Below are 27643 nucleotides of genomic sequence, written 5' to 3'. Positions count from 1 at the left end.
GACATTACTTTGTCAACAAAGGTCCATCTAGTCAAGGCTATGGTTTTTCCAGTGGTCATGCATGCATGTGAAAGCTGGACTGTGAAGAAAGCTGAGCGCCGAAGAACTGATGCTTTTGAACTGTGGTGTTGGAGAAGACTCTTGAGAGTCCCTTGGACAGCAAGGATATCCAACTAGTCCATCTCTAAAGGAGATCAGTCCTGGATGTTCATTGGAAGGACTGACACTGAAGCTGAAACTCCAATACTTTGGTGACCTCATGCAAAGGGTCGACTGATTGGAAAAGACCCTGATGCTGGGAGAGATTGGGGGCAGGAGGAGAAGGGGACGACAGAGGATGAGATGGCCGGATCGCATCACCGACTCGATGGACATGAGTTTGAGTAAACTTCAGGAGTTGGTGATGGACAGGGAGGCCTGGCGTGCTGCGATTCATGGGGTCGCAGAGTTGGACACGACTGAGCGACTGAACTGACTGACTGAGCAGTTGCAGAACTTATTCCCTCTCTGAGTTACCATCAATACCAGACCCTCTCAAAAGGATCAGTGGGCAATTTAGAATTTACTGATGATTTCACTGTAGAGATGGAAGAGGAGATTTACATTGGAAGCACCACAGCAAACTGCTTACATCACCCGTCTACATACAATACTACAAAGAGGGGTCATTGGCCCTCAATTCTTTTTTTTTTAATTTGGAGGCTAATTATTTCACAACATTTCAGTGGGTTTTGTCATACATTAATATGAATCAGCCATAGAGTTACATGTATTCCCCATCCCGATCCCCCCTCCCACCTCCCTCTCCACCCGACTCCTCTGGGTCTTCCCAGTGCACCAGGCCCGAGCACTTGTCTCATGCATCCCACCTGGACTGGTGATCTGTTTCACTATAGATAATATACATGCTGCTGTTTCGAAACATCCCACCCTCGCCTTCTCCCAGAGTTCAAAAGTCTGTTCTGTACTTCTGCGTCTCTTTTTCTATTTTGCATATAGGGTTATCACTACTATCTTTCTAAATTCCATATATATGCGTTAGTATACTGTAATGGTCTTTATCTTTCTGGCTTACTTCACTCTGTATAATGGGCTCCAGTTTCATCCATCTCATTAGAACTGATTCAAATGAATTCTTTTTAACGGCTGAGTAATATTCCATGGTGTATATGTACCATAGCTTCCTTATCCATTCGTCTGCTGATGGGCATCTAGGTTGCTTCCATGTCCTGGCTATTATAAACAGTGCTGCGATGAACATTGGGGTGCACGTGTCTCTTTCAGATCTGGTTTCCTCAGTGTATATGCCCAGAAGTGGGATTGCTGGGTCATGTGGCAGTTCTTTTTCCAGTTTTTTAAGAAATCTCCACACAGTTTTCCATAGTGACTGTACTAGTTTGTATTCCCACCAACAGTGTAAGAGGGTTCCCTTTTCTCCACACCCTCTCCAGCATTTATTGCTTGTAGACTTTTGGATAGCAGCCATCCTGACTGGCGTGTAATGGTACCTCATTGTGGTTTTGATTTACATTTCTCTGATAATGAGTGATGTCAAGCATCTTTTCATGTGTTTGTTAGCCATCTGTATGTCTTCTTTGGAGAAATGTCTGTTTAGTTCTTTGGCCCATTTTTTGCTTGGGTCATTTATTTTTCTGGAATTGAGCTTCAGGAGTTGCTTGTATATTTTTTTAGATTAATCCTTTGTCTGTTGCTTCATTTGCTATTGTTTTCTCCCAATCTGAGGGCTGTCTTTTCACCTTACTTATAGTTTCCTTTGTTGTGCAAAAGTTTTTAAGTTTCATTAGGTCCCATTTGTTTATTTTTGCTTTTATTTCCAATATTCTGGGAGGTGGGTCATAGAGGCTCCTGCTGAGATTTATGTCAGAGAGTGTTTTGCCTATGTTCTCCTCTAGGAGTTTTATAGTTTCTGGTCTTACATTTAGATCTTTAATCCATTTTGAGTTTATTTTTGTGTATGGTGTTAGGAAGTGTTCTAGTTTCATTCTTTTACGAGTGGTTGACCAGTTTTCCCAGCACCACTTGTTAAAGACATTGCCTTTTTTCCATTGTATATCCTTGCCTCCTTTGTCGAAGATAAGATGTCCATAGGTTCGTGGATTTATCTCTGGGCTTTCTATTCTGTTCCATTGATCTATATTTCTGTCTTTGTGCCAGTACCATACTGTCTTGATGACTGTGGCTTTGTAGTAGAGTCTGAAGTCAGGCAGGTGGATTCCTCCAGTTCCATTCTTCTTTCTTAAGATTACTTTGGCTATTCGAGGTTTTTTGTATTTCCATACAAATTGTGAAATTATTTGTTCTAGTTCTGTGAAAAATACCGTTGGTAGCTTGATAGGGATTGCATTGAATCTATAGATTGCTTTGGGTAGAATAGCCATTTTGACAATATTGATTCTTCCGATCCATGAACACTGTATGTTTCTCCATCTGTTTGTGTCCTTTTTGATTTCTTTCATCAGTGTTTTATAGTTTTCTATGTATAGGTCTTTTGTTTCTTTAGGTAGATATACTCCTAAGTATTTTATTCTTTTTGTTGCAATGGTGAATGGCATTGTTTCCTTAATTTCTCTTTCTGTTTTTTCATTGTTAGTATATAGGAATGCAAGGGATTTCTGTGTGTTAATTTTATATCCTGCAACTTTACTATATTCATTGATTAGCTCTAGTAATTTTCTGGAAGAGTCTTTAGGGTTTCCTATGTAGAGGATCATGTCATCTGCAAACAGCGAGAGTTTTACTTCTTCTTTTCCTATCTGGATTCCTTTTATTTCTTTTTCTGCTCTGATTGCTGTGGCCAAAACTTCCAACACTATGTTGAATAGTAGTGGTGAGAGTGTGGCCCCCAATTCTTACCTCAGTGTAGCACTCACATTTGCTGGTTTTACTTCTCCCTCCAGTGTCTCCTCAGCTCTGCCAGTTCCCTTGGACAGAGCCACCTTGCACTATGCCAGCTCCTTCCTCAGACCGACGTGTCCACACCCACCCTAGGGCAAAGCACCGTCCTTTTTGTGTCAAGCCTCGCCTTTCTCAGAAGGCAGGTGAATGCTGTAGCAGGAAGCTTACTGGTCACACAAAGTTTAAAAGTAGCATCACTGCATGCCAGACAGATATGATGCTCAAAATAAAGTCAGTATCCTTTCCCACGTACATTAGATGGGAAGGTAGCCACGGACTCAGTGACTACAAGAGTTGTAGGAGCTGTGATAGGAAGCCTGAACATTGTTTGAAGGGAAAGCCTTTGCCAGGAAGAGCTTCCAGACAGAAGAATAACTCAGCTGAAAACTAGAGGACATGGTAAAATAGCCCAAATGAGGAAATGGAGGAAGGAGAGCTCCAGATATAAGAAACACCGGGGCAGAGCCCTCTGGTAGGAAAAAGTCCAATATGATCTGATTCCGTGGTTCTCCAGGGAAGGACACTTTTCCTTCCCACATCCCTTGCTCACCAGCTAGCAGTTGACCAGATGTCATAAGAGACTTCAAAGCCCTAAAGGGGCCCTCCAGAGAAGTATTAATTGGCCATTCTGATCCAGAGAGGTACCATTTCTGAACATTATATCATCTTTAATCTATTGACATACTTCTATGTCTTAATGTGTATGTATAATAATTTATCCTTGGAGGTAATAGGGAGTAGAAACTGTAAGTGCCACTTGCTAAAAAGCTATAAGAATTCATATGTGTATTTTGCTGATGTATATTGTTTGCATAAATCACAAAGGCATATTTTTATTGCAACAGCTCAAAACACTGCTGTATTCATGATTACAATTCCAAGCACTTAATGGGATAATAAAATATATCAGGAGTTTTATTTAGAGGCTTCTGTGATCTCTCAGATCTAAAATCAATCAAAATATTCAGAAGCTTGAAAATCTGGGATTCTTCAAAGTAATTTTACAGGATCACATCGTTTTTAGTCTCAGTCCCTGTCACTCTGATCTATACATTTGCCTTTTTAAAATAAAAAGACAAGGTAGACCAATGATTTCTCTGTTGGCTGCCCTAGATCCACTCACTACTCTTCTCTCTCTGCCCTGTACCTGTCTCACATGTAAGCTTCATAAGAATGTGGAATTCTGTTTGATAAACTTTTGCTGAATTGAAACCTGTTAAACTGAATATTAACATTGCCTAAGCATCAACTTTTGCTTATTAAGACTAGAGTAAGCATGAATCTCCACAGGGGCAGAAAGAAAAATTGCAACTATTCTTAAATAACAGGATGATGAAATTAGCCAAATAATATTTCACTCAAATCAAGTATCTAATTCAGTGATTTTTTAAAAAAAATATGTGTGAATCAGCAATTTGTTCAGCTGAAATAATCTCCTGTTTTAGTTCAAGGGTAGTACTGTTAGTACATGAATCAGATTGTCCTGATTTCTTTAATTTTCCTCACAGATCTTTCTTACGAAAAGAAAATTTTAATCTCTAAACTTAAAAAAAAAGAATGTGGAATTTTGTCATTTTTGCTCCCTCTGGTATTCCTAGATTCTATTGCAGTGCTTGTAGATCATTACTTAAAGAATCTAACAACTGAGGACTGCAATTGCCTTGCCTTAAGTCATTAGCAAATCTAAACGCATAAGCCCTTCTGTTTACCTCTCATAGTACCCCCAAGATGCTTTTGAATAAAAATAGCCCCAAGATTTTATTCACCTTCACTTGTATATAAATGCACAAATATTCCAATCATCATTATATTGTAATGACTTTATGTTGTACTTGTCTTCTCTCTTTTACTGGATAATAAACTCTTGGAGAGCAAATATTTCTGATTCAATTCTGATTACTTCTGTTACCTAGAACAGTGCCTGGAACATCACAGACAATGAATGTTTCCCTGAATTTTTACGAGAAAACAAAAATAAGAGCTAGAGTGAATATAAAATAAAAACTAGGCTCACCTTTTCTTACTGAACAGGTAACATCATCAGCCATCCTTGGTAAAACTCTATTGCTGCAGGTCATTCCACATATCTGGAACACCACAGTGCTACTAAAGATTTTCACTCTGATGTCTCAGTAGTTGACATTTATATCTGCAGGCAGAAGGAGGGCAAGATGGAGCAGCAACTGGGCTTCCTTGCCATTGATTATGTCCTCCAGCAGCATGACCGCTTCCTTCAGGACGGCAGGTGACACAAACATTTTGCTGCTCAGCTGGGAGTGTTGGCTTCATGCTCTAGACCTCTATGATGCCGGTGGATGCAGCTGAGGGTGAGCCTGTTTCCTCTGTGAAGGTCCAACTGGTTACACAGAGTTCCCACAGTGCCAGGGCTAGAGAGGCCCTTGGGCCTGACTGTGGCCAACTTTCTCATTTATAGGTTTCCCTTTCAGTGATGCCTGACGTTTTAAGACTGATCTGGCAAATAATCTGTGAAGACAGCTTCCAGAGAAGAGCTCATATTAAGTAACTATAAGAGGTTGAGTTTATAGGGGATTTCTCTTTAGCCCTTAACAAGTTGTCCCGTTTTATCCTCTCAATGAATATTCCTTTCCTGTAAAGCATAGAGTGATTTCCAACCCTGTTTTCCAGCTAAAGAAACAGAAATACATGAAACAAAATGTGCTTCTGACTAAATGAGACGAAGAGCTAGGCGTTCTAATTTTCAACTGGAGACTGTTTCACTTTAAGACTCAGAGATCAATGATATCTTTTGAAAACATAACGATAGCATTTTTTAAAGAAACCAAATATAGATAAAGGTACAAGAAGTCTGGAATCACTTCTAACTTTCTTCAAATTGAACACTAAACTTCCTATATCTGATAAGGCCCTTTCCTGAATTCTCATTCTTCGCTATTAAAAATTTTGAAAAGTCACGTTTAAAGGATTCCATTCTTAAAGGGTTCATATAAAATATCACATGCTCTGGGACACAGGGAAGAAGTATCAATAGTAATTTGAAAGGACCCACCTGCTGATCTTGGAGAGCCTCCTGAGAGAGGAGGCAGCTTAAGCTTACCCTAAGGGTCATAGACACTGGTGGCAGCCAGTGTGGGAACCTTGTTCTATGTGGACACTAGTGTTAGCAAGCACCATTTTGGAATTCTCTCTCCAGTCTATTAACACCAGGACCCAACCCCTCCCAGCCACTGGTCACATCTGACATCAAGCAACTAGTCATGTAGAGACACAGCCTCACCCACCAGCAGTCCTGCTGCCGTAAGATCTTCTGAACCCATGGCCACCCCATGGCATCGTCCTGTCCACCAGGGCATCCAGAAGACGGCTCCATAACCCACTGCAAATACACGAGTCCCAAGATCTCTCAGAGACCCTGGGATCAGCTCTGCCCGCCAGTGGGCTGGCCTTAGTCCCAGGACCAGCCTCACCTGTTACTGAGCCAGCCGTCAGTCCTGGAATTCCCGGGCTCTGGCCCACCACATCGATAGGCCGTGACACTACCTCCAAGATGCCCACAGCTCATCAGCCAGAGACACCAGGACCCAGCTATGCCTACCAATGACCTGGCACTGTTCTGGGACCTGCTGGGCCTCAGTCCTGCCCGTCAGTGGGCTGACATAGGGCCCCTGGGCCTTGCAGCCAGAGATGCCAGGATCCAGCTTCACTCACCGCTAAGTAGGAAACAGGCCTGGTCCATCCTGCTGGGTGGACACCAGCCCCAGGGCCATCACAGTGCCACGGCCTGGCAGGTCAGGACCCAGACCACCAACCAGCAGGCCATCAACAGACCCAAGAACCCCTGGGTCCTGGCTCTGCTTACAGCAGTATGGGAGACTTTTGGAACCTCAGCCAGTGGCCCTGAGGTCTGGCTACGCCTGCTAGTGGGCCAACACCAGTTTTGGGATCCCCAGATTCCTGCAGCCAAAGATCCTGGGACCTCGCTCCGCCTCCCAGTAAGCTAGCGCCAGCTCACACACATGTTTTTACTTCAGACTTACCTGTTGTGTGGGTCACTCAGTCGTGTCTGACTCTTTGCGACCCCATGATGCAAATAGCCAGTTCACTAGAAAAGACCCCGACACCGGGAAAGATTGAAGGCAGGAGGAAGAGTGGGTGACAGAAAACAGGATGGTTGGATGACATCACCGTTTCAATGGACATGAGTTTGCGCAAGCTCGGGGGGATGGTGAAGGACAGGGAGGCCTGGCGTGCTACAGTCTGTGGGGTCATAGAGTCAGACACAACTGAGTGACTGAACAACACGGCTGATTCATGTTGATATTTGGCAGAAAACAACAAAATTCTTTAAAGTAATTATCCTTCAATTAAAAAATAAATACAATCAAAGTAAAAAAAAAGTCAATCACAAAAGGTGAAAAAAGAAAGGCTATATTGTACAGCACAGAGAATATAGCTAACATTTTACAATAACTTTAAATGGAGCATAATCTATAAAAATATGGATTCACTCTGCTATAAATCTGAAACTAACAAGTTTTAAATCAATCATACTTCTATTAAATAAATAAAGAATTCATGCACTTTGAGAAACTCTCTGCTTCAGACGAGCGAGTTGAGAGGGGTAAAGGGCTTCTCCTCCTTTGATTTTTTCTTCTCAATATGTTCATCTACTCTTTGCCCACCGGTTGCATGCAGATATACCTACTCTTATGAGTAGGCCAGATTGCCCCAATGGGTTGCAGTGTGTGTTTTTGGGAAAAAAAATCCCTACAAGTTATTTTTTTTTTCTAATTCCCTCATGCCATCCCACTGGGGAACATCCACTCAAATGTTACCTTCAACTCCAGTATTCTAGTATGCTGCTAGCTGTCTTTCCTTCCATGTGTCAAATCCTAACAGAATGATTCCATCAGTTTCTGCACCTAGGTCTATTAGTGATTCTCTTACAAGCATCTCTCACTGAGATGTGAATATTTAACTTCAAATTAGACATTACCTCCTTGAGAAACACACAGGTCCATCAAACTCAGCATGTTTAAAAGTGAAATTAAGACTCTCAGCTGGAAGGGGCCTAATCCTCTGCATATTTAAGTAAAAGAGAATTTACAAACAGGATACAATAAGAAGGTACACAAGCATCCAAGGACAAATCCTAAAGAGGAGTTAATAAGCAGGGATTGGGCTGGAAAGTCAGGAATTAGGTTTCTCTCTCTGAGTGAGTATAATTCTACATTGTGATTCCTATTTGTTCAGTTTCAGATGCTCTTTTTCTATTCACACTTGCCTTTTTAATAGCATTGTAACTTTATATTAGTTTTGGTATTAGTTTTATATACATTAAAACTCAACATTCAGAAAACTAAGATCATGGCCTCTGGTCCCATCACTTCATGGCAAATAGATGGGGGAAACAATGGAAAGAGTGACAGACTTTATTTGGGGAGGCTCCAAAATCACTGCGGAGAAGGCAATGGCAACCCACTTCAGTGTTCTTGCCTGGAGAATCCCAGGGACGGGGGAGCCTGGTGGACTGCCATCGATGGGGTCGTACAGAGTAGGACACAACTGAAGTGACTTAGCAGCAGCCAAAATCACTGCAGATGGTGACTGCAGTCATGAAATTAAAAAACGCTTGCTCTTTGGAAAAAAAGTTATGACCAACCTAGATAGCATATTAAAAAGCAGAGACATCACTTTGTCAACAAAGGTCTGTCTAGTAAAGGTTATGGTTTTTCCAATAGTCATGTATGGATGTGAGATTTGGACTATAAAGAAAACTGAGTGCCGAAAGCTGAGAGAGTGACTATAAAGAACAGATGCTTTTGAACTGTGGTGTTGGAGAAGACTCTTGTGAGTCCTTTGGACTGCAAGGAGATCCAACCAGTCCATCCTAAAAGAAATCAGTCCTGAATGTTCATTAGAAGGACTGATACTGAAGATGAAACTCCTATATTTTGGTCACCTGATGAGAAGAACTGACTCATTTGAAAAGACCCTGATTCTGGGAAGATTGATGGCAGGAGGAGAAGGGGACGACAGAGGATGAGATGGTTGGATGACATCACCAACTCAATGGACATGAGTTTGAGTAAACTCCGGGAGTTGGTGATGGACAGGGAGGCCTGGCATGCTGCAGTCCATGGGGTTGCAAGAGTCAGACATGACTGAGCAACAGAAATGAAATGAACTGAACTGAAAACTCACCAGCTCAGTTAGCCTTACAATCTATGGACATGTTTGTTATTTTATGGTAAAGGAATAGCAAGGTAAGATTCATTACGTCAGCAGTTCAATGACCTCATTAGAGCCCAAGTTATTTCTGTCTTTCTAATCAACCATCTTGATGGGTCTACTTTTATCCTTAGATTAGCTCCCTCCTTGGTCACAGGATGGCTGTCACAATTCCAGGTATCCAGTGGAAGAAGAGAGATTTATTTAGTTCTTTTCAAAAATGAGGGAAATTTCCAAAGAAGATTTCAGTGAGACTTCACCACAAATTTGGTTAAATATGATTCCATGTGCATCCTTTAATCAATATTTATCAAAGGAGTTTTGGCAATGTTTATCTGTAATTAGAAGATAGTAATGGAATCAGATGGAGTATCCCTTGTTTGGCAATCAACAATGTCTGTTAAGTCCTGGAGCTAAATTTAGGCCCAGTGCTGACTGATCATCTTCCAGTTGTCATTTGGAGTCCAGTGACCTCCCTGCTCTTATTTTATGCCATTTTATACCATTCTTATCCTCTTGCACTTTACTTAAGTCATCTTCTCAAACACATCAAGAAAATTTCCATCTCAGGGCCATCCTGTTTGTCTCTTGTCTCCTTCAGATCTTTGCTCAAATGTTATCTCAAATATTCCCCTATTTTTAACCATCCAGTATAAAATTAGCACATGGTTCCCCTGGTGGCTCAGTTGTAAAAAATTCTCTAGCAATGCAGGAGACCCAGGTTCAATCCCTGGGTAAGGAAGATCCCCTGGAGAAGGAAATAGAAACCCACTCTGGTACTCTTGCCTGGAGAATCCCCTGGACAGAGGAGCCGGGCGGGCTACAGTCCACGGGGTCGTAAAGAGTCGGACACCACTGAGCGACTAAGCCTAACACAGTATTTTACTATGTTGCAGATCCTGTTCAAAGGACTCTACAAACACTGAACTGTTTAATCCTCATAACAACCCTATGAGGTAGGCATTATTTTTATTCTTATTATTCCCTTTAAAAGGGAAAGAGTTCTAGTTATGGAAGGAGTGTTCAGAGAAAGGTCAAAGCAAAATATTTCTCACTGGACAGAGAGGTGGCTAGGAATATATATTTACTTCCATTTTCTACAATTGCTGTTGCTCAGTTGCTATGTCCAACTTTTTACAATTCCTTGAACTACAGCATGCAAATGGGGTTTGGCAAACTATGACCTATGGACCAAATCCAGCCTGACACCTATTTTTGTTAATAACTCTTTATCGTAATAGGGCTATATCCATTCATTTCTGTATGGCCTATGCTGCTTTCATACTTCAACCATAGATCTGAATAGTTACAACAGATACCATACTTCTTGCAAAGCTGAAAATGTTGACCATCTTGTCCTTTATAGAAAAAAGTTTGCAACCCCAGCTCTATAACAGAACACTCAAATGATTGTCATGCAAAGACTATAATAATACTGCATTTGTTGATCTAGACCTGCTGCCGTAGGGTAAGTCTAGAGATGAGCATCCCCACAGGAAGAGGAAGATGGATACCAACACAACTTGAAATCATCATTTCTATTTTCATCCCAGCATGGCTGAATTTATCCCTTACCCTCTTGCAGCATAGGACACACCTATGCCCCTTTGAGGGGTGTGGCCCATACTAACCAGGGCATTCATGAAGAGATAAAGATGCCTGATTACATGTATCTAACTTGTTTTTGGAGATGGTTCACCTTAATGAAGAATACTTTTTGTCTGGTAGGTGCATCACCCTGATACTGATTGAAATGCAAAGTGAAATGAGCTTTCACTTTGTGAAAGCTTGTGAAATGAGCTCCCCAAGCCACCCAACAAAGCTCCACTAAATGAGAAATTAGAAGGAAGCAAATAACTAGAGCTCTCTTCAAAGGCCAGGAGAAAGAAGCAGGATTAATAAAAGAAAGGTGTGGTGTTTGGAAATTTTAGGGAATATAGAGATGCTGGTGAAGAGAGATGGGGACCAGGGAAGGTCTTTCTTACACCCTAAAGTTAACTTAATAAGGATCCATAGGTTTCCTAAGCAGAAAAGTAAACTCTTCTCTTTGTTTTCTGGGACCTTGATGTGCACTTAGTATTCTAGCAGTAGTGGATTTTCCCTTCCTATCCTTCCCAAGAACAAGGGCACAGCTAAGGAAGCTTAACCTCAAAACTGTGTTATTAAAAATGACAGTCAGTTTTACCTGGGGGAAAGAATCTTCTGCAAATGGAAGCAAAAAGACAGTAGATCTTCGGTCCAGTTCATGCTACCATCCCTTTGCCATTTCCCCAGGTCCTGGAACCAAGCAGAAGAAAAGAGCATTTGGCCTCCCGAAGGGTGTGTCCTCTTCCAGTCCTACAGCTATCTGTGTGTGCAAGATAACATCTGCACAGATGTGGGCGATGCTGGCAGGCCCTCACAAAAGCAGATGCTGGATAAACCATTTTGGACCACTCACCAGTAAAATGGGCAGGCGAGCAGAATGGTGCCATTCTTTGCCTGACATTTGGCAAACAAAGAGACAACAAATGCAGTTTTGACATCTGTTCCTTTTCTTTGTTTTAGCTTAGTTCCGCCAGCCAAGTAGGGCTGCCCAGGCATAACTGATAAATTATTTAAGGCAACTTGACAAGGAGGCCAATGAAAATTAATAAGAAGAAAAAGGATAAATGAAATGACTCGTGTGTGTCAGGTGTTTTGAAGAAAAATAGCTGAGAGAACGAGACAATCTTAAAAAATCAGTATTGTTTTAGGAAAACTTCTACAGCACCATGGTGACTAAAACATAAATAACTGGTTTTCGTCTTTGCCTCCCACGAGTAACTGGGCGCAGACTGCAAAGTTATAGTCTTCATATCATGAAATAATAACAGATGTAATTTATTGAGCACGTGGCAAGATGGTTTTTAATTTCTAAATCTGTAAAAGAAATTATTTCCATTTTAGAGAATGGAAATCAAATGCCCAGAGAGTGCCACACAACTGGTCAAATGGTTGTGACAGGATATGAAAGATGCTTTAAGCTGGCAAACTGCTCCCACGTACCTGTTTATTTAGGCAGACGTGGCTGGTGGCAAGAGCTTGGACCTTGACACTGGAGAGCTTGAATCTGGCCTTTGCTGTGTTATATTATAGCTGGTGGAATTGGTTTAGTTATTTAACTTTCAGTTAATAATTAAAAAATTAATTATATTAATTTAATAATATTTAATATTATATTAATTCAGTTAATAATAAAAATAATTCAGTCTTCTTGGCTCCAAATGGGCAAGAAAAATCTATATCACTGGGATTTATTGTGAGTTAAATGAAGAAATATCTATCAAACACCTTAGAAATAGTTGACACCCTGTAACAACTTTTTTTTTTCCTTTCTCATTGAATCACATCATAAGTACCCAGCTCAAAGTAACTTTCAGAGAAGACAAATAATTGTACTTGGTGTTTTGTGGAATAGTTTTTAAAATTGTGTCAAGCTGCTATACTTAATAGAAGTTAGTTCAAATAAAATTTTGGTTTGTACTGATTATACTACCCAACTTCACTGCTAGTTATGTTACCAAAATTACCAAACATTTTGACCTTAATATCCTAATGTAAATCAGAATTTCCAAACCATCTTTCAGATCAAGTGTCTTTTGGGAAAGTTCTGAGCAATGGAAAGAGGGTTTTTCAAGAGAAAATAAGAGAAATAACCAGAAGTTATAAGAGAATCCATCTAGTATTTATACCTTAATTTAGTAATTGAAAAGTTTTCATCACATGCTTTCACCTGCTTCTTACTAGTAGTCTTATGAAGCTTTTGATTATATTCTTGTTTTCACTATAATTGCATACATCAAATTGGTTCTGATCATTAGCTGACACCCAAGAAGAAAATGAAGATCTACAATAAATGACTTTTTAAGAAATTACCTTCTTTCTGAATGTAATGCCTATGAACAGTCTAGCAGAGGGGTGAGGGGAGGTGCAAAGAGTGGAATTCTTGCCTTTGTTAAGTTCTAAGATGACATTTACACTTCAGTCTTTAAGTCCTGTGGGAAACACTTCAGTAGCACTCCTTGTTCTCCTGTAATTATATCTGAAATGATTAGACAAAGAACAAGGCACAGCAGTAAATGTTCAGCAAGGTTACATTTTGCAATTTCAACACTATTAGAAAAGAAATCAAATATAAGTGGAATCAGTGTGTATGAGGAAACTACAAATGAGATGCTAAGTAGCTCCTTTCTATGTCTACTGTTTCTAATACCAGCATAGTTAATCAGGTCTTCAGCATTTTTTTTAACTCAATGATGCCATAATTCAAGAAGACATCTTAGGAAATGAGGGCAGAAAGAATCTAGGCCAGATGAATACGTGAATGATTTGAAACATGAAAAGAGAGACTGGTTCATTTCAATGGTGGTCTGAAAACATTTTTTTATATTCTAAAAGCCATGGAAATGTCTCATTACGCATTAAATTTCCCAATAGAAACCTAAGTGTTAAGGATCCATAGGCAAATCTGAGAGAAAACAATTACCATTGAAGGCCATCTTTCAAATCCATCAGATAGTTATTCAAGAACAATGTTTTCAAACTATAGGAAGTGGACAGAACTGGGGGTCAAGCCCTACAGTTTATTAGCTCTGTGTCATGAGTCACAGTCCTCCATTGATTATGAACTTCCATTGTATTGTCTGCAAAATGAAGATACTTGTTCCAGGTACCTATTACTGTGGAACAAATCATCCCCATTGGAAATTAGCAGTTTAGGCAGCGCCCACCAGGGAGAGCTCACCTCTGCTTCAGGCAGGGTCAGCGGGGTGAGAGGAAGGCTGAGGGGGGCTCGACCTCTGAGGGCTGGGAGAACCGCAGCTTGGAATGCCGCGTGCCCACCTCGTTCTCTACCACGGCCACTTCTGCGGCACCTGAGCTCCTCACAGCAGAGAGCCTGTGATCCAAGGCCCCATAAACTAGGCTGAAGATGGAAGTTACATGCTCTTTTAAAGCCAGTCTTGAAAGCAGTATATTGTAACTTCTGCCACGGTCAGGAGCTCACCCAGGTATAAAAAGCAGGCAGCTCAGATCTACCCTCATTTACAGGAAGGGCACAATCACACAGGAAGAAGAGCACAGATGAGATATTGCTGTGGCCATTTTGGGAATACGTACTCTACCGTTTAACATACCCTGCTATTCTACTTTTTATTCGAAAAACTCTTTGCAAGTGCTTGCACGCATTTTCACAATTTTTTCTTATCAATTTCCCAAAATAACAAAGACATTAAAATGTAACACTGAATTTAATTTGCAATATCACATCTTTGTGCCTCAGACAATGGCTTCTTGGATTTGGATGCATGGTGGCTTCAGCGCACTGTAATACGGGGAGGAGCAGGGGTAAAGCAGCTGCTTTTTGCTCTCGTTGCCTTTAACTGTGAGAACACAACCTGAGTAAGCTTTACTAGTGGAACAAACGCGTGGCCCTTTCATCAAGACTGTGTCTATGAATACCCTTCGCGTTTAATATCCATGTTCGCGTTTAATATCCATGTGTCAAACACCTCTTCTTCTTATGCCCTTTTGTTTTTCAAGATGTAAGAGCATAAAAAAAGGGCTAGGGTACCTACTCTCATGAATAAGACTGTGAGCATTACATGAGCCAGCTGTGTATGAGGACCTCTCCCCACTGGTTGGATAAGCAGCTCTCTCAACAAGTAAAACTGAATCTCACAAAACAATCAAAGCAGCCAAGTTTGCTGATTTAGAATTTAGTGATACATTATTAATTTTGAGTCCCAACAACCTCATTTCTTATCTAGAGAATTATATAATTTAAGACCAGTTGGGAGAAATAAAAAGCTTTGACAGATACTTTCCCTAAATGTCCCCAAATATTCCCCAAGTGTTGTAGAAAACCCACAAAGAGAACTCTTTAGATGTCTTCCCATCAGAAAGCTGTTGCAATACTCAATGCCAAATAGTCAAACAAAATAAACCCCTCAAATTATTTATAATTCTACATTTTCCAAATTCCCAGATATTTAGTATCACAAAGACTCAATTAAAAGCTGTTCACCTCCAAGTTTTACTTTGGCATTAACTTATTAAACAAGAAACTGAGTAAGTCATTGAGAATAGTAGATAAATGAAGTGCATTATTGAGCTGTCAGCAAAGCTGCCAGACATATTTTCTACTTTGTGGGGGAAAAAAATAATGTAGTTGACAGAGTTTTCGTTACTTCCACTAAACTGTTGCTTTCATTGTTGTTAAATCATACTATCTAGATGCAGTGTGCTGAAGGAGGAGTCAGCAGTGAGGGTCCACATTATCAGCCAATACTTCACCCCAGGTGTTTCCTGCCCTCTTATATATGGTTACTGAGGTTGCAAGTAGCCATCTTTTCAGTGGTAAAATCGATGGTGGATTTTCTGTTGTTGTCAACAGAAACCCTGGAGGTTTATGCTAAACCTTGGAAATCAATGTCAGCTTTGAAAAAATGCATTTTAAACAATGTGGCGGGGGGGCGGGTAATGTAAGTTATGTCCTATGAGTATGTTGTCCAGTTTAAATAGCAGGGCATATTTTGCTGGTGTAAATATATCCATATCCATCATTGGTTTCACCAGTGATGAGAGGTAATTAGTAAATTAATTTGTGTCAATATCTTACATCAGTAGATTGAGAAGGCCTTTAAATCAAAAGACCCATTATCTTTTAATTATTGGGAGAGAAAAATGACATAAAGCAGTCTTAAGGAGTATAGTACCTGGACTTTCATGCAGCTTCTTGTCTTTATTGGGATATAACTGCTTTACAACGCCATGCTGGTTTCTGCTATGCAACGCTGTGAATCAGCCATAGGTACACATATATCCAGTCCCTCTTGAACCTTCCTTCCACCCCTTCCAATCCCATCCTTCCGGGTCATCACAGAGCATCAAGCTGATCTCCCGGTGTTATACAGATGCTCCCCACCAGCTATATATTTTACACAAATATTAGTGTGTATATGTCAATGATACCCTCCCAGTTCATCCTACCCTCCCCTTCCCCCCATCTCCCATGTCCATGTCTCTTCTCTATGGCTGCATCTCTATTCCTGCTCTGCAAATAAGTACATCTACACTCAGCCATAAAATGGAATGAAATTGGGTTGTTTGTACGTGTAACAGACCTAGAGTATGCTACACAGAGTGAAGTAAGTCAGAAAGGGAAAAACATTGTATGTTAATGCATATATATGAAATGTATAAAAATGCAATTTCTTAATTCTGTGACTCGATGCTTTCAAATCTGTGACTATACCCCCGGAACAAATTAAATATATAAGGTGATTGCTTCAGTTAACTCTCACTTCCCACTCCAGTATTCTTGCCTGGAGAATCCCCATGGACAGAGGAGCCTGGTTGCGTACAGTCCATGGGGTCGCAAAGAGTCGGACAGGACTGAGCGATTAAGCACAACACATTCTTGAGAATGGGAGAGTGTGGATTAAAGAAACTGACAGATAATCCAAAAAAATCTCCCACAGCCCTGCCTCTGGGGAAGAAGCTGATGTATGGATTGCTGTAGGGTCTTAATCTTGTGCCTAAACTGGACTATACTAATTGCTGAGTCAGGTTTGCAGGACTCAATTCACTTGCAGAACAGAGATTTTTGGAAGTACTCTGTTGGGAGGTGTACTGTTATCTCTTTCTGTATAAAAAACTATCCCCAGTTGAGTGGTTTACAACAATTCATATTTATTATCTCACAGTTTCTGTGGGTCAGATATTTTGGAGATCAGTCCTGGGTGTTCATTGGAAGGACTGATGCTGAAACTGAAACTCCAATACTTTGGCCACCTCATGCGAAGAGTTGACTCATTGGAAAAGACCCTGATGCTGGGAGGGATTGGGGGCAGGAGGAGAAGGGGACGACAGAGGATAAGATGGCTGGATAGCATCACCGACTCAATGGGCATGAGTTTGAGTAAACTCCAGGAGTTGGTGATGGACAGGGAAGCCTGGCATGCTGCGATTCATGGGGTCGCTAAGAGTCGGACATGACTGACTGACTGAACTGAACTGAACTGAACTGAACTCCCTGGGTCTTCTGCATCAGGGTTTCCCAGAAGCTGCAATCAAAGTATCGGCCAAGGCCAAGGTTTCATCTGAAGGCCCAACAGAGTAAAGATCTGCTTCATTGGCAGGATTCAGTTCCTGACGGGCCGTCAGACTGAGGATCCCAGTTCTTTTCATGCTGTCAGACTGATGATCTTACTTGTTCGTTGGCTGTTAGCCAGTTCAGTTCAGTTCAGTCACTCAGTCGTGTACAACTCTTTGTGACCCAATGAACCGCAACACACCAGGCCTCCCTGTCCATCACCAATTCCCGGAGTTTACTCAAACCCATATCCGTTGAGTTGGTGATGCCATCCAACCATCTCATCCTCTGTCATCCCCTTCTCCTCCTGCCCTCAATCTTTCGCAGCATCAGGGTCTTTTCAAATGAGTCAGCCCTTCACATCAGGTGGCCAAAGTATTGGAGTTTCAGCTTCAACATCAGTCTTTCCAATGGACACCCAAGACTGATCTGCATTAGGATGGACTGGTTGGATCTCCTTGCAGTCCAAGGGACTCTCAAGAGTCTTCTCCAACAACACAGTTCAAAAGCATCAATTCTTCAGTGCTCAGTTTTCTTTATAGTCCAACTCTCACATCCATACATGACCACTGAAAAAACCATAGCCTTGACTAGATGGACCTTTGTTGGCAAAGTAATGTCTCTGCTTTTTAATATGCTGTCTAGGTTGGTCGTAACTTTCCTTCCAAGGAGTAAGCGTCTTTTAATTTCATGGCTGCAGTCACCATCAGCAGTGATTTTGGAGCCAAAAAAATCAAGTCAGCTACTGTTTCCACTGTTTCCCCATCTATTTGCCATGAAGTGATGGGACCAGATGCCCATTCTAGTTTCTTGTTGTGTGGGCCTCTCCATGTGGCAAGTTGCTTCAATAAAGCACTAAAGGCAGGAAAGCAGTAGAATCTGCTGGCGAGATGGAAGTCTTGCCAGTTTGTAGCATCATTCTGTGGCCTTATCAGGGGAGTGACAACTCACTTTCATTACTGCATCCTGCTGGTTAGACAGAGGCCATTACATCTAGCCCTCACTCAGACCTGAGTGAGGAAACTTTTACACTTAGACATGAAGGAGACTGGCATTATTGGAGCCAGTCTCGTCTGCTGCCTCAGGTGGGTTGAAGATAGAGAGACTAGGATGGGTGAAGAGCTGTGTATCTGCCCTGGATAGTGGTTTATGGACCCAGGCTCAGGTTTTGCGATGATACCCTTAGTAGGCTAAAAGGAGAAGAATTGTTTTCATCCATAAGGATTCAAGGAAAAGAGAGATGTGACTTTCTCTCCTAGGTGAGAGTTAGTGATGCGTGGTGGGAGTAAAGGGTAGGCTCCTATTTTCTACACATAATAGAAAATTGGTTTGTCCTCACAGCATCTGCGTTCTTCATAATAAGAGTTCAGATAGTGAAGCTTTGCTGCTCCAAGAGTTTGAATTATGAGGAGTAATGCAAAACATTGTCCTTTGGTTTTTATGCAGCTGTAAAAGGGAATGTTGAATGCTACAGCAATGGATGAATCTTGTCTGCTTGAGCAGCATTGTGCATGCTGGATACACAGTTGAACACTAAATTATTCTAAGGAACTGTTTACCAATTCTGTTTCTTACCCTCCTTTTGTCGTTTGAATCAATGATCAAGCTCTCATGAGGCTTTAAACATCTTAATTTGTATGTAAAAATAACAAAGTCAAATATAAGTTAATTCTCTAAGCTTCAAAGCAGAAGGTTTGGTGAGGAGGAGTAGCTGCTAACCTAACCTCTAGCCTATATCCAGACATAAGTTTTGAATGGTGCATATGATGTTCACACGTTATTTTTTGGATGGGTAAGTGGATGTCTCAACATATTAATCCTAAACTTTGCGAGCAAAAGGATATCTCAACATATTAATCCTAAACTTTGTGAGCAAAATTTAAAGTATTTCCCTTTATCCATGCACATAGTAGATGACACAAAGAAAATGTGTGTTGATGTTCATCAAATAACACTAAGCCAAAGAATATAGAAAAAGAAGTGGAAATAGAGAAAAATAAATGTGGACGAAGAGGTTTTTATTTCCCCTCTGATAATCCTTATCAGATCTCTTCTGAAATATAATATCATTAGAAAGTATCATTAGAAAATGTTCATACATCTTGTTTCTTTTGAACAAAGCACCTCAGACTCCACAGAATGACGGTAAGAGCAATAGGAGACAGACATGTCAGCTTTGTCTACTGAACTGGCCTGAAAGTTTATTCCATAAATAGTTTTATAATGAGCTTACAATGGACTATTTCCTCTGAAAACCTAGAGATTTCAGGATGGTGCTTCAGTACCACCTTATGTCTAATATTTATCAAAACAAAGAGACTAAAGGATTAAAATGTCTAAATTTTATCACACATTTCTGTCTGCTGGCAAGACTATAGAACAGTTGTTAATATTGAAAATGAGATGAAAGATGTTCTAAATTTATCTTATCAGCCCTGTCTTTCAACAGAATGATAGTTACTTGACACTATCACATAGCTTTTCAGCCAGTTGAAACCAAGTCTGAGAAGATACAAATTCATCCAGAAGTCATGGCTCAGAAATATAGAAGTGATGCCAAACGAAACAGATAAGTGTTCGTTTACCTGGGAACCATATTTTGATTGCACTATGGTGCAAATGGAAAAAAGAAAACCCAATGTTCCCATGAGTTTAAAAATCATACTTAAAAGATCTCAGATGGAAACCATACATCTTTCCAATATCCACATATAAATTAATATGTGCCATCTGGGTTACATCTGGCAACATAAAAATGTTGTCTTATGAACACTAAAGGTGTGAGAACCATCAAGCAGATCCAAGTTGATCTGGCACATTTGTTCACAAAGAAGGCAGTTCCTATTGTGATAAGATTTAGCTTAGAAATGGACGCTTAAGAACTCATCCCAATATACACAGTTTTACCAAAAATAAAGAGATGAGTTACATTAATATTGATGAGACAAAATGATGTTCTATATTAGAAGATTATAAAGAGGAGTGAATTTTGGAAACTAAAACTGTATTTGAATCTTTTTATCAGGATAATTCCTACACATTTCAGAAATATAATATTGCATATGGAAATTGTGATTCTCTTAAATAAGAACTCCAAGGTTGAATCCTCAGTCTGTGTGCATGCAGGTCTACCCTCAATGATATATGAAAGTTTGAATTTGACACACACTGATATATAGTATACGCTGACCATTTCTCTAAAAGCCCTAACTTCAACAGTTACCTTTATACTTTAATATCAACATTAAGAAAAGTGTTTAGTATGCTGGCTATTCCTTACTGTTGTTTGGGAAACATCCTATAGAAAGAGGTTACTAAAATGAAAACAAAATTCTCTCCAAATTAATATATGGCTCCCATTTACTAGGAGATATTGAGGTTCAAAGTCAATATACTTAATTAGCTCAGTTAGTAAAGAATCCGCCTCCAATGCAGGAGACCCCAGTTCAATTCCTGAGTTGGGAAGATCTGCTGGAGAAGGGATAGGTTACCCACTCCAGTATTCATGGGCTTCCCTTGTGGCTCAGCTGGTAAAGAATTCGCCTGCAATGTGGGACACTTGGGTTCGATCCTTGGGTTGATAAGATCCCCTGGAGAAGGGAAAGGCTACCCATTCCAGTATTCTGGCCTGGAGAATTCCATGAAATGTATAGTCCATGGGGTTGCAAAGAGTCGGACACCACTGAGCACCTTTCACTTTCAAGAAACTTTATTCAATGTGAACAAGGAGATAAAATAAAGAATAAGCAGGTCCTTTATTTGATATGCAAAGGATGTTAATTAATCCTGATTTTCCGCCAGTACTGGTGGGAATATATTAGAATGAACATGAAAAATAATAACTGTGATCATATTTATAATTGAATAGGTGAAGTTGTGAGAGAAACAACACAATCAAATAATAGAATATGCTCAGTTTCCTTAGCCTGAAGCCTGGTGGAAAATCAACTTGCTGGTCCATGCCTTAGAAGTGGCCCTGAATAGCCAGCTGAAAATGCGGTCTCTCCCGCAGGGGTGGAGGGTGGGGTGGAGAGGGCAGGGAGGAGGAGGACTGCTGGGAGGAGCTGAGCACAGAACTCCAGTGCGCCCCTTAATTGTGGGTCTGGCTGCATTTCTGGGATCCCCAGCGGGGTGCTCAAGCCAAGCCAGGCTGTGGGGTGGGGTCAGCAGTCACCCCATGCACTTCCTTTTCCTTTATCTCCCCAATATTTTCATGCAGGTCAAAGCAGTTTAAGGTGAGACACAAGTGAAACACTAAAAGAAAAAGAAGTAAAAAAGGGTTACCAGGGGAAGACTGTTACCTGTCAAGAGGAAGGATAGGGCAGGCCAGAGGAGGAGCCCCACTGATAGGTAGCTGAATAGAGAGGTTCCACTGGACAGCATTTTATTTAAAATAAAACATGTATCAGAGGATGATCAAATTATGAAAATCTTAACTCTAAGGCTTTGTGGAGCAATAACTGTCTATCCAATCTCCATATGCTTAAATACCAGGTTGCTTTTAAAAGGCATTTCTTCTATTGTGATTTGACAACCAAACTGCACCTGCTGGAAAACCAGCTAAATCTGTCTTCTCAACCTAAAGAGCAAGGAATATCTCTGAAGCTACAGAAACCCCTTCAGGTGTGAAAGATTGAAGAGTTTGGGATATATGGAAATTCCTTCTCATGCATTTTAACAAGCAAATTAAAAAGCCCTGCCGGTGCACACAGAGGCCTGAAAACATGTAGCCCAGCAGGCTCCTCTGTCCACGGAATTATCCTGGTAAGGATGCTAGAGTGCACGCTGTTTCCTTCTCAAGAGGATCTTCCCAGCCCAGGGGTCGAATTCGTGTCTACTGTGGCTTCCGCGTTGGCAGGTGAAGTCTTCACTGCTGAGCCGCCTGGGAAGCCTTTACCCTTCTCTGCATAGAATGAGAAACGCACACTAGCTGAAAATAAAAGGGAGCTTGCAAACACCATCAATAATAAGGAGTGTATTTGTGACACATTAAATAAGATGCACAAACCTATATATTGGATGGTTATAGAGCTCATCCCGTTTCCATCTCCACATACACACCTGTGTCTCCCCTACACACATGGAGATTTGCTTCATTAGGCAAGAAGTGTGGAAAGCAGCCTTTTTTTTTTTTTTTTTTCATTTATTTATATTAGTTGGAGGCTAGTTACTTTACAACATTGTAGCGGTTTTTGCCGTACATTGACATGAATCAGCCATGGATTTACATGTGTTCCCCATCCTGATCCCCCCTCCCACCTCCCTCCCCATCCCATCCCTCTGGGTCATCCCAGTGCACCAGCCCCGAGCACTTGTCTCATGCATCCAACCTGGGCTGGCGATCTGTTTCACAGTTGATAATACACATGTTTCAATGCTATTCTCTCAGATCATCCCAACCTCACCTTCTCCCACAGAGTCCAAAAGCCTGTTTTATTTTTCTCTATTTTTAGAATGATGTTATTTGTGAGGGACACACAAAACCAACACAAGTAAGTAAATGAGGTGTTCATATTTGCACACCAAAGTTATTTTGATATTAAAGGGAAAGTTGTAATAACAATGAACTAAGTTATAATAGCTTTTAATATGCTAAGAATTTTGATGTTCACTGAGTTCTTATAATGACCCAATGACTAGTATAAGGACTGACATTTTAAAGATGCAGAAATCTAGGCTCAGTAGAACTAATGAAATCTTTTACACAACAGTGAAGCAGTAGGCAAAATTTGAACACAATTTTGTCTCTTTCCAGATTCTCTTTTCACACAATAATATGTTGCCTATGTTCTTGCCAAAGAACAGCAAGTTCCGCTTTAAAAAAAAAAAAAAAAAACTCACTTTTTCACTTTTTGCTCCAAATAGACCTTCTTACCAGACTGTCAGCTTTACTGATACCCTTGTCCCTGGGCTTGCTCTGACCCTGGTGCATATTCAAGGAATCACAGACTTCCAGTGCACATCAGAGCCACTCAGATAAATAGGAGAGTAGTTATTCCTATGAACTAGAAGTTCAACAACCAGACCAAGGAAATACTCCACTGGAAAAACTTTCAAGAACCAGTAATCTATGCAGATTTCTTAAAAGTCTGCCTCAACGTTTCCCCCTTACTAACCCCTTAAATGGGTATAGGGTGAAAAGAGCAGCCATCAGTAAATTAGAGTAGTGACTTAAAAATTATCTTTGAAACTTAGATCATTGGAAATGCTATTGCTACTCCTCCTCCTTTCTTTTTTTGCTGAGGGTGATACGCATAGCCGGGTGAATTATCTACTCTGAGGTAGGACTCACAGGTGAACCTGGCTGAGTGGAACAAAAGCTTCCCAACCTTGATGTTACACAGGCCTCTCTAGAAACCTTCTCAGATACTGTATCTAATGCTAAATCAACATCTTGATATTTTCACTATACAAGTTAAGGGAAGACAGAGAAAAACTAGGAGACATGCCCTTTTCATCCAAACATGCAGTACTTATTTATAGAGTACTGGTTGAGTGCTCTGCCCCTGCCAAGTCAGGGAATACAAAGAAAATCAGGCGAGGTTGCTACACTTAAGGAACTTACAGCCTAGTGGTCTTTTATGCCCTTTTTCTTATCCACATGCCAGTGGTTGAACTGGCGTCTCCAAGGTAAGATATGCATTATGAGCTACAGCAGTTAATTCTGTGAAAGAAAGGGCAGCCTGGCAATTCCAAGTTAAGACACAGAGGACTTGCAAACTCAAGCTAAATAAATGTTCTAGCTCTAGCACGTTGACACATCAAGAATCATGCACTAAACATCAAATTGCCTTCTCGATGCTGGTGTATGCTTAGAGAAGAGAGTGAAAAGGATGGACTTTTATCAGTATTGCACATTTGTACAGAGACTACTCCAATAGCTAAACACCTTCCCAAGTTTAATTAGGTCCCTTCACTATCACCTTTAATTATATCTCTAGATAATTTGTGTAGTGTTTTTCATGCAAATTCTCTTATTAGAAAAATAGGTATCGCTTCAAGAGTTGGTCCAGTTTCCTTCTCTGCCTGCAGCCTATAGCTTTTGACTTCAGGCCACATACTATTTTCTTCGCCCACATGCAACATCCACCGACACAGTGAAATAGAATCTCTGACTGTATGAATGTCAAAACAATGCTAATGTGAAATCCAGCCTCCCAAGTTTGCTCTGAGCACAGCTACTGCAAAATCCAATCTATTTTATCACTCTGTCTTCTTGCTGGATTTAGCAGCTTCATAATTCCACACCTCTGTCAATGAGACCCTCATTATGCAGACTTCTAAACATTTTACTTGTGGAAAGAATAAACAACATATTTAGTACTAATGAGGTGAGATATTGCTTTTTTATTTGCATTACTGTTTAATGATTGTGATATCTCCAGCACTTTGAGCTCTGGGAGGTTGTTTTGATTGATGCAATTTTTCTTACAGACACCCGATTACTTACACTGCACAGTTTGTCTCATGTTTGGAATGTGTGGCTTCAGAATTATAGCAAAGTGAAGTGCCCATCTTCCACTCACCATGGTTGCTATACAGGTAATAATACTACTCATTTTGTTTATGTTTCAGCATCAACATTGAAATGGAGTGTTCTCCAACCAGAAAAATGCAATCATAACATTTTTTCTGGCCCTTTTCTCCTCCCCTTTGCTGTACAATGGCTGTGAAATCTTAATGACTTAAATTTTTTTCACTGACTCCAATTCATCCTAATTTTCCTGCCTCAATGTGTTTTTCAAAGTTTATTCACTTAAATGTTATTTAGTGCCATCTTGTAAGATAAAGTTAAAGATGCCATATTTACTCAAAACTAAGCCTGACTCATAGCAGCAACTTCTGGTCTCTAAATGGAGAGAGTTCAGGAGTAATCAGATAATTACAAAAATTAACTCAGGACAGGTCAAATGCAAAAGTAAAATGAAAAAGAGAGACTTTGTGTCCAGGCAGTGCTGAATTTGAATCCCAGCTGTGCTATTTAGTAACTCTGTAAACTTGTGCTAGTGACTTAATTTGATACATAGGTTTTTAATCAATAAATGAAGATTAAAATATCAACTGCTGATTCCCAAGGATTAATGAGATGATATATGTAAAATTCCATTGTATAGAGGCCTGCTACATTAGTTCAATTCAGTTGCTCAGTCATGTCTGACTCTTTGCAATCCCATGCACCACAGCATGCCAGGCCTCCCTGTCCATCACCACCTCCCGGAGTTTACTTAAACTCATGTCCATTGAGTCAGCAATGCCATCCAACCATCTCATCCTCTGTCGTCCCCTTCTCCTCCTGCCCTCAATCTTTCCCAGCATCAGGGTCTTTTCCAATGAGTTAACAGTTTGTATCAGGTGGCCAAAATATTGGAGTTTCACCTTCAACATCAGTCCTTCCAATGAACAGCCAGTACTGATTTCCTTTAGGATGGACTGGTTGGATCTCCTTGCAGTCCAAGGGACTCTCAAGAATCTTCTCCAACACCACAGTTCAAAAGCATCAATTCTTTGGCACTCAGCTTTCTTTATAGTTCAACTCTCACATCCATACATGACCACTGGAAAAACCATAGCCTTGACTAGACAGACCTTTGTTGACAAAGTAATGTCTCTGCTTTTTAATATGCTGTCTAGGTTGGTCATAGCTTTCCTTCCAAGGAGTAAGCATCTTTTAATTTCATGGCTGTAATCACCATCTGCAGTGATTTTGGAGCCCAGAAAAATAAAGTCAGCCACTCTTTCCACTGTTTTTCTATTTGCCATGAAGTGATGGGACCAGAAACCATGTCCTTAGTTTTCTGAATGTTGAGCTTTAAGCAAACTTTTTCACTCTCCTCTTTTACTTTCATCAAGAGGCTCTTTAGTTCTTCTTCACTTTCTGATATAAGGGTGGTGTCATCTGCATATCTGAGGTTATTGATATTTCTCCCAGCAATCTTGATTCCAGCATGTGCTTCTTCCAGCCCAGCGTTTCTCATGATGCACTCTGCATATAAGTTAAATAAGCAGGGTGACAATATACAGCCTTGACGTACTCTTTTTCCTACTTGGAATCATCTGTTGTTCTATGTCCAGTTCTAACTGTTGCTTCCTGACCTGCATACAGGTTTCTCAAGAGGCAGGTCAGGTGGTCTGGTATTCCCATCTCTTCCAGAATTTTCCACAGTTTATTGTGATCCACACAGTCAAAGGCTTTGGCATAGTCAATAAAGCAGAAATAGATGTTTTTCTGGAACTCTTGCTTTTTCAATGATCCAGCGGATGTTGGCAATTTGATCTCTAGTTCCTCTGCCTTTTCTAAAACCAGCTTGAATATCTGGAAGTTCACAGTTCACGCATTGCTGAAGCCTGGCTTGGAGAATTTTAAATATCACTTTACTAGCCTGGTGCATATCAGGCCCTCAGTACACTTTCTCTATTATTACTATTGAAACACACCAGAATAAGTCAGGTATATAGACAGTGATTAACCCTGTGTAGAAACATAGAGTACTGCTCGAGCTGAGTATTCATGAGACCAAAGAGCAATTTTTCTTTCTGTGTTTAACCTCTGAATGTGAAAGCATAGGTCACTCTTCATCCACACCGGAACCTTAGTAAGCCTAAGGGGCGTTACAGAGTTTCTCAATTTTTCCTCTAAGGGTGGGGAAGGAATCTATCCCTCAAGGCAGTCCTCAAAGACAATTGGTGCCCTACAACTCGGTGAAGTTGTAACTGCTGAGCCCCAGTGGAGCATGCTAGCCTAGCAGAGATCCTTGTCCAAAGGAAGAAGTAACAAAGGCTTAGAATTAAGGTGGGAAACTTGGGGAACCCTTCATTCAACAGACACTTTTCTAATGCCATTTAGAACACTAAGTATGCAGTGTGAACACCTAGCTGCAAATCCTGGTTCTGTCACTCACCCGTCTATAAAAGAGAGCTCTACCCTGTTTACGTAAAACAACCGCTGTGACATTACATGGGTAATGTAATGGTGCCTGCTTAGCAAATTCTAAAGTGCTTTATATCCTCTCTAGCTGAGATGTGTAAAATAAGATACTACTCAATTAGCAATTCAAGTTTATTTTATGGTTTTACTGGACTAGTAAGTGGCAGTGTCAGCAGCAGAAAATTTATTATTTCTTTTCTAAATGCCTGAGGCAAGATGTCCACACTCACATCATTAGGCCAACTCTCAGGGGAAGATGAAGTCTCAAGAGCATACCACACTTAAATATCTGCAGATCTCTTTAGCTACACTTATCCAGAATATCTCTGTGGCCCACAAGATGTTAAAATAGGGAAATTAAGATGTTAGGAACTGAGTAAAAGGAAGGTTTCCCAGTGAATGAGTGGCATTTCTGAAATATTTTAAATTCTACATAGATACTTGCTGAGTTGAACTTCAATGGGCCATCAGACTTC

Source organism: Muntiacus reevesi, chromosome 12, assembly GCF_963930625.1.
Source record: "Muntiacus reevesi chromosome 12, mMunRee1.1, whole genome shotgun sequence".
In the NCBI taxonomy this organism is placed as follows: domain Eukaryota; kingdom Metazoa; phylum Chordata; class Mammalia; order Artiodactyla; family Cervidae; genus Muntiacus; species Muntiacus reevesi.
Note: the sequence above shows the minus strand (reverse complement) of the source record.